We start from the raw sequence: 8,097 nt of genomic DNA, 5'->3' as shown, positions 1-8,097 counted from the left end.
ATCGATTAGCATTAGACATGCTTCTCGCTGAAAAGGGTGGTGTATGTGCCATGTTTGGTGACGCCTGTTGCACTTACATCCCTAATAATACGGCTCCTGATGGATCAATCACCCATGCTCTGGCAGGTTTAACTGCTCTTTCTAATGAATTGTCTACCAACTCTGGCATTTCTAATCCTTGGGATCAATGGTTTATATCTACTTTTGGATCCTGGTGCCAATGGCTTATGTCAGTTTTTATTTCTCTTGCCGTTGTCTTTTTAGTCCTTTTACTTGTTGCCTGCTGTATTGTTCCTCTGATACGATATATTGTGTCCAAATATTTCACTGCATCTATGGCTTAGGCTTATATGTTACACGAAGAATGAATGCTCCAATTCTCTTCCTCCTCTATTCCCACTCCTTCCTCTTCTCCTACTCTTTCCCGTTCTGCTTCTATTTAGCCCATATTTTTGTCTGTTCAAAAGGGTGGAGTGTAAAAGAAGAATGTTCTCCTTGGTGCCTTGTGCCCTGTGTGTTTAAGTAATTGAATTTCATAAGAAATACTTTTAACTTTGCTAGTAAAGAGAGTTTGATTTATGAACTAACAAAAATATGTTGCCACATAATGATGTCCTAAGCTGTTTTTCTGTTAAGTTCCTCAAATTGAACTTTCAGTCTAAAGAGGTCATGAGTGCAGGGTGTCTGGTTTATGATTTGATTTAGGGACATAAATAGAAGTTGCCTAGCTTAGATATTGCTTAACTTTTAAAATATGACAACTAGGATATTTCCTGTCTTATAAATCATGAGATAAAAGGGTATAAAAATCTATCTATCTGTAGATTGGGGTGCAGATTAGCAAGCTGTGGCTGCGTCTGTACCTCTCTTCTTGCCACGACTCTTAATAAAGAAGAACTGAAAGAAAAGATAACTTTTGCCTGCTGTCAAGTTGCATTTAATCGCCCACAATCCCAAAGACATTCATGTTGATTTCATTCTCAGGTGGGTCGTGTGAATGTGCCCTGGCACTTAATTCAGAGGGGATTCCTGCCCTGCAAGGCTCTGCTGGCCTGTAGCCCTGAATTGGAATTAAGTTGGTTCAAAAAATGGATTGATGGGCATTTTTGTCTTTTAGTTTTGCTTCAATATGCTGCACAAATAGCTGAAAATGATATTTTCCTCAAAAAGAAGATGATTTATTGTAGTGCCACCTGGTGAACTCCTCCAGATTTACATAAAGTATGTGCACAAGTATAGTCAGTACACTGCTTGTGTAGCAATGTCGTCCACAGCCAAACACATTGCATAGCATAAAGCTTATTTCTGGCCTAACAGCGTAGGTATCACTCATAGTTAGTGCTTGTGTAGTTAGGAATGGTGTGTGTGTGTGTGAGTGTGTGTTTGGTTACTGGTGCAAAAATAGGCCAACCCATAACTAATTTCTCATATATTATTTGATTAACATTGTAGACTCAGAAATGCCTAAATTCATAATAAAAGCAGCCATCTTCCTGTGGAGTGGCAGAGGCAAGCAGTCTAAAGCTTGGAAGTTGAAACCTGTTGTGCAGGTACAAAAAACTGAGGCTGAGCCCAAGTGTGCCACCAAATGGAAGGAGGCTGGAATGATTAAAGTAGGAAAATGGAGATCAGGTATAAAAAAGACAACTGTTGTTGCAAGAGGTTTGCCATCTTGTATTATTGCTAATAAGGAAGAACAATATGAGAAAGAAAATTCAGTGTGGTTGAAAGTTAAAATGGAATGATATGTGATTGTTTTAGTACTGAGAGATGTAACAGTTGACATGAAAAATGTGAGGTGCTAGCATGTAGATCACCCTCTGCTAAAACAGAAAGCAGAGAAAGCAAAGGTAAAAAAAAAGGGTGTAAACCGCACATGGTAAAAGTTAGGGCAGTAGTAACAGGATCTGACTAGACCCTAAAACATGGACAAGGTGACTTATCTGAGACCGATGAGAGCTCAGATAAAGAGTGGGAATGTGAGTGTGAGCAAAAAGAGGGATGAAAGGAAGGAAAAACAGCAAGGGTGTTTCCTTTACATTATTCTTCAGTGCACCTCATTCTCCATGTAATTCTGAGCTCCATCCAGTATTTAAAGAACACGCTACACTGATTGCTATTTTACCATTGTTAGGAAAGGTAACCAGTGCTACAATGATATTTGATTTGGGGAAAAAGAAATCAGATGGGAGGGAAGAGAAGCTGGTGAGTTTGAATGGCAATTGTTGATTGCAAGGCATGAACGGGATAATGGATTATGGGAACTGAGTGAAGAAAGTGAGGAATTAAAACAATGGACAGTGGAAGTCATGTAAGGGATTGATCAAATCATTACTGGACGGCAGTCCTATTCCTGCATATATTTCTCTACCACTTCATGAGGAGCCCTTGCTGTCTCTTTGATTTCCTTCAACACAGTTTATAAATAATTTATAATAATAATAATGAATTTTATTTATATTGCACTTCATCTATAATAATAAAAGGCAAAGCCCTCACTGACTGACTGACTGACTCATCACTAATTCTCCAACTTCCCATGTAGGTAGAAAGCTGAAATTTGGCAGGCTTATTCCTTACAGCTTACAAAAGTTAAGCAGGTTTCATTTCGAAATTCTACATGTAACAGTCATTACGGTCGATAATGGTCGACAACGTCCGCCATGTTGAACTTTCTTATTTATGGCCCCATCTTCACAAAATTTGGTTGGCGGCTTCCCTGCGCTAACCAAAACCGATGTACATACTTATTTCGGTGGTATGACGCCACTGTCGGCCGCCATATTTAATTTTCCAAATACCACTAATTCTCCAATTTCCCGTGTAGGTAGAAGGCTGAAATTTGGCAGGCCCATTCCTTACAGCTTACTTACAAAAGTTAAGCAGGTTTCATTTCGAAATTCTACGCGTAACGGTCATAACGATCAACAACGTCCGCCATATTGAACTTTGTTATTCATGGCCCCATCTTCAGGAAATTTGGTAGGCGGCTTCCCTGAGCTAACCGAAACCAATGTACATACTTATTTCGGTGGTATGACACCATTGTCAGCCGCCATATTGAACTTTCCAACGTCACTAATTCCCCAACTTCCTGTGTAGGTAGAAGGCTGAAATTTGGTACTTATTTCAGTGGTATGATGCTACTATCGGCCGCCATATTGAACTTTTAATGGAAACCGATGTCCGTACTTATTTCGTTGGTATGACACCACTGTCGGCTGCCATATTGAACTTTCCAACGTCACTAATTCTCCAACTTCCCGTGTAGGTAGAAGGCTGAAATTTGGCAGGCCCATTCCTTACAGCTTACTTACAACAATTAAGCAGGTTTCATTTCGAAATTCTACACTTAATGGTCATAACGGTCAACAACGTCCGCCATGTTGAACTTTCTTATTTATGGCCCCATCTTCTCGAAATTTGATAGGCGGCTTCCCTGCACTAACTGAAACCAATGTACGTACTTATTTTGGTGGTATGATGCCACTGTCGGCCGCCATATTGAACCTTTCAACAGTCTTTGATACTTATGGGCCCATCTTCAAGAAATTTGGTACACGGGTTCCCAACGCTAACTGAATCCTACTTACGTACATATATACGTCCATAGCCTGTAGCTCGGTCACCGTGTGAGGCGGCATTGGGTACCCCATCCCAACGCCTCCCACGTTGTTGGTTGCCTGCCTATACAAGGCCGTCCGTCGCTCCAGTCTCTACATTGCCTTCCTTGCTTCGCCACGGGATTCACGTCTCCCTACTGATAACTACAGCCTTTTTGTTGAATCCATGGCTTCTCCGCTGTTTTATTGTTTGTTTATTACAATTATAGTTATTGTATAGGTATTTTAGACTTACTTTACATTGTTCAGGTACCCATTTCCTTTATCATTCCAAACCCCATTACCATGTCTATTGAGATGATCACCATCGATCAAATAACTATCACTTACCGAGTGGTTTCCATGCCCGGAGATACCACCTACCTTTCCCATTCTCTTTGTTACATATTGCACGGCCATATCAGGCTCACTCTTGATATCCGGAGGAACATTCTGTCTTATGTATTGAATGACTGGGACAGGTTCAAGGTGTGGACTGATGACGGTACAGGAGATAATTATACTACACAGGAGCACTATAAGAGTGAAATGCTTAAGCCCTTCACCTATTGTTCTGCATGTGAGTTGATGGCTGCCGCTGAATTATTCAGTTGTCGCTTTCAAGTGTACCGAAATGGCCAAATATTTTACACCTTTCGACAACCGCCAATGCCTCTTAAACATCTTACATTCACAGGTAATGATTTCAGTAGTGGACACTTTGATGTTTATAAATGTTTAAACTCTCAAAAGCTGGATGTGATTTTATCGCTGAAACCGGTTGTGTGCTTACAACGCTTGACAGATGCCGAATGTCACTTCAATACAACAAATCCTGCAAATACTGTCGTAATTGAAACAAACCATGAAACTCAAACCGATTATGACAGCAGCAATCCAAGCTGTGAGATTTGAGACAAGATTACTGTTCACATGGCCAACTGTAAGTTGCATGCTCAAGAGTAAGCTCAGCGCACAGCTTGGTCATGTTACAACCGGAGGGCCGAACTCACAATGTGGTATACAAAGAGATCCTTAACAAATAATTATTCGCATATTGTCCCACAGTTTAAAAAGGTTACATTTTCTTCTTAATAAAAATTTTAATGCAGTACTTCGCTGCGAAGCGCGGGTATTTGATAGTATTTTATAAATCTCAAAGTGCTACAGAGTAAAAACAAAAATAATAAAACAAGAAAATCTATGTATACTTTAACAAAATATCTTTCTAAAAAGATGAGTTTTTAGATTCCGTTTAAAAACATCAGTCGACTGTGGGGCTCCCAGATAGTCAGGGAGGGCGTTCCACAGTCTCGGTGCCACAGATGAAAAAGCCCTATCACCCATACTGCGAAGCTTGGTTCTAGGGACTTGGAGAGTGTTAGTGTGTACAGAGCGGAGAGTGCGTGAGGAGGTATGAGGGGTAAGCAGTTCCTGTAAGTAAAGGGGGGCATGTCCATAGATGCACTGATGGGTGAGGAGAACGACCTTGTACTCAATTCTGAGTGGGACAGGGAGCCAGTGAAGGGTTTTCAGGATTGGGGTGATATGGTCATGCTTTCGCACCCTCATCAGGATCCTGGCAGCGCAATTCTGAATATACCGGAGTCTTTGAATACTCTTGCCAGGAATCCCGATGAGGAGCGCATCACAGTAATCCAGCCTGGAGAAGACAAAGGCATGGACAAGCTCCTCTGGATCTTCCAGGATGAGAGTTGGTCGGAGTTTAGCGATATTCTTGAGGTGGTAGAAGGAAGACTTACAGAGGTGTTTGATGTGGGCATCAAAGGTGAGTTGAGGGTCCATTTTAACACCCAAATTGGTGACGGATGTGGAAAGGGGAATGTTCTGGCCAGCAAAAGTGATACTGGTGATGGTAGAAGAGCAGAGATGGTGTGATGTGCCAACTAAGATGGCTTCTGTTTTGGATCTGTTTAGCTGAAGAAAATTGAGCCTCATCCAAGCCTCTATCTCCTCCAGGCAGGTAGTCAATGTAGATATTGGCAGAGGAGCAGTAGAGGAGGTGGGGGTAGTCCTGAGGTAAAGCTGAGTGTCATCAGCATAGCAATGAAAAGATAAACCATGTCTGCTAATGACATTTCCAAGAGGGAGCATGTAGATGGTAAAAAGGATGGGGCCTAGCACAGAGCCCTGTGGGACACCACAGGTGACATTGTGGGTATGAGATTTTAAGCTGCCCAGGGCGACATGCTCAGTTCTGCCAGTCAGGTAAGATGTGAACCAATTGTGAACATTTCCTGAGAGTCCAATGGTGTATTTCAGGCGGTGAAGGAGAATGTTGTGGTCTATTGTGTCAAAAGCAGCTTTCAGGTCAAGGAGGATGAGTAAAGAAGGGAACCAGTATCTGCTGTTATGAGAAGATCATTGGTGACCGTGACCAGGGCTGTTTCGGTGCTATGGCCAGGGCGGAAACCAGACTGAAACTTTTCAAAAAGATTATTCAGTTTGAGGTGATCATGAAGTTGTGTTGCAACTGTTTTTTCCAGAACTTTAGAGAGAAATGGAAGATTGGAGATGGGCCTATAATTGGAGAGAACTTCAGAATCCAGGGTGGGTTTTTTCAGTAGAGGTCTGATGACAGCAGTTTTTAGTGAAGTAGGAATTTGGCCAGCCAAGAGGGACTGGTTTATGATCCTGGTGATAAGTGGAGAGACGGCAGAGACGTTGGCCCTCAGCAAACGGGGAAAGGGTCCAGGGAAGTGGTAGATGGTTTCATTTTCCTGATGACGTCCTCCACTTCTTCCCGTGTGGCAACAGAGAAGGAGCAAAGGGGCTGGACAGTCTCAGACAGTAGGTCGACAGTTGGGGGGTTTGGCAGGATATCCGTGGTGGAGAGGTGTAAGCGGATGTTATCAACTTTTTGTTTGAAGAAATTGATGTGCATATTGCACCTCTCAGCGGTGGCCTCAGAGTGGGCAGGTGAAGGAGGTTTGAGAAGGTGATTTATAGTTGAAAAAAGTTTTTTGGGGTTCCTGGAACTGTTGCTGATGATGGTGGAATAGAACCTGGACCGTGCAACCTTCAGAGATTCTGCATACACCCTCTTGTGTTCCTTGTAAGCCTGTTTGTGGACAGTCAGCCCAGAGACCTTGAGCTACGCCCACGCCCAGCCGTCTTCATTTTTTGCAGTTCGCAGGTGTACCAGGGTGCTGAGCACGAGAATGAGACGGACCTGGATGTTAAGGGGGCGTGGAAGTCCAGGAGACTGCTCAGAGACTGGTTGTAAAAATCCACAAGGTCAGCAACAGAGAGGGAGCTGATAGGGTCAGTGGAGATAAGTTTAAGGTCCAGGGCCAAGGCATCCACATTGATGCTCTTCAGATTTCTGAAATGGATCTGTCGTTTTAGTTTGGTATGGTTTTACAATAAACTAAACTAAAAACTAAAAGTAAAATAATAAATTAGTAATATAAAACTCATAAAACTCAGAGGGAGAAGCGGCGAACATTCAACGCCAGCGTTCTCTCCACTCGCTCCAATATAGAGTTTTAATATAGAGTTTAGTGTCCTTACCAGCTGAAGGAGTTCTTTTAGCTGCCAGAGAACAAGGTGACTTTCGGTTTGTCTCATCCAACTCCGGGTGGCATTTTGGTCTTTCACATTTGATCTTCATGAGTCTCTCAGCAAGAGTCGGTCTTACGCATGCTTAGTCGGGTTTTCAATGGCATCATGGAAGGTCGAGTCCAGAAGTCCCCTTATCGGGACAGTCTGCTCCATCTCGAATATTTTATCGACGAGGCTCAAATATGAATCTCTGATTTGTAATTTTAAAAGGAAGAGAAATCATTTACCACCATCTTTCGATGTTGATGCCGCTCTGGTCTCTTGCTGTCTCAAGGCCTTTTCGTTGGGGAGCTGAAAAATATCAAAGATGGCTTGACACAGGTTATCCGTCCCAACAGAGTGAGTCCACGAGGGTTATTTCGACTATTTTCAAAGACTTTGCCTCTTCTAAGGTACATACCGCGTCATTTTTCTCATTGAAGAAGTGTCTGTAGGGATCCAATACTTGGAGCTGATACATTGGTCATCTGTCTTCCATGATATGTGAGCTCCCCGACGGAGACCAAGGGACTCCTTCCCATCTATTCACTTACCACTGCCTACCCAATTTTCTACCTATTACTGGTGTGGGCGTGGTGCAGGTTGTGTGAGATTACAAGTCTGGGTTTTGGCCACAATTGATTTATTTTGCAGGTCTTCAGCTAAATAGATGGCCAGAAAATCCTGCCGACTGCAGCAATTGTGACCACAAGGGGACATCACTGAGCCCCAAACCCTAGACACAATAATGCCTGGCACACTTGTAGGTTTAAATAAAAGTTGCTTATTAAACCTCAGCACAAATCCAACAATCAACCTCCCAAAAACCAGTTGCACAATCACAAAAATAAACAATTCTTCCTCCTTCCGTCCTCCATTGAGTGTTGCCCACTGCCTCCTGACTCTGACTTCCCAATGTGAAGCAGCGGAC

This window comes from Polypterus senegalus, chromosome 12 (assembly GCF_016835505.1).
Source record: "Polypterus senegalus isolate Bchr_013 chromosome 12, ASM1683550v1, whole genome shotgun sequence".
Classification (NCBI taxonomy): Eukaryota; Metazoa; Chordata; class Cladistia; order Polypteriformes; family Polypteridae; genus Polypterus; species Polypterus senegalus.
Note: the sequence above shows the minus strand (reverse complement) of the source record.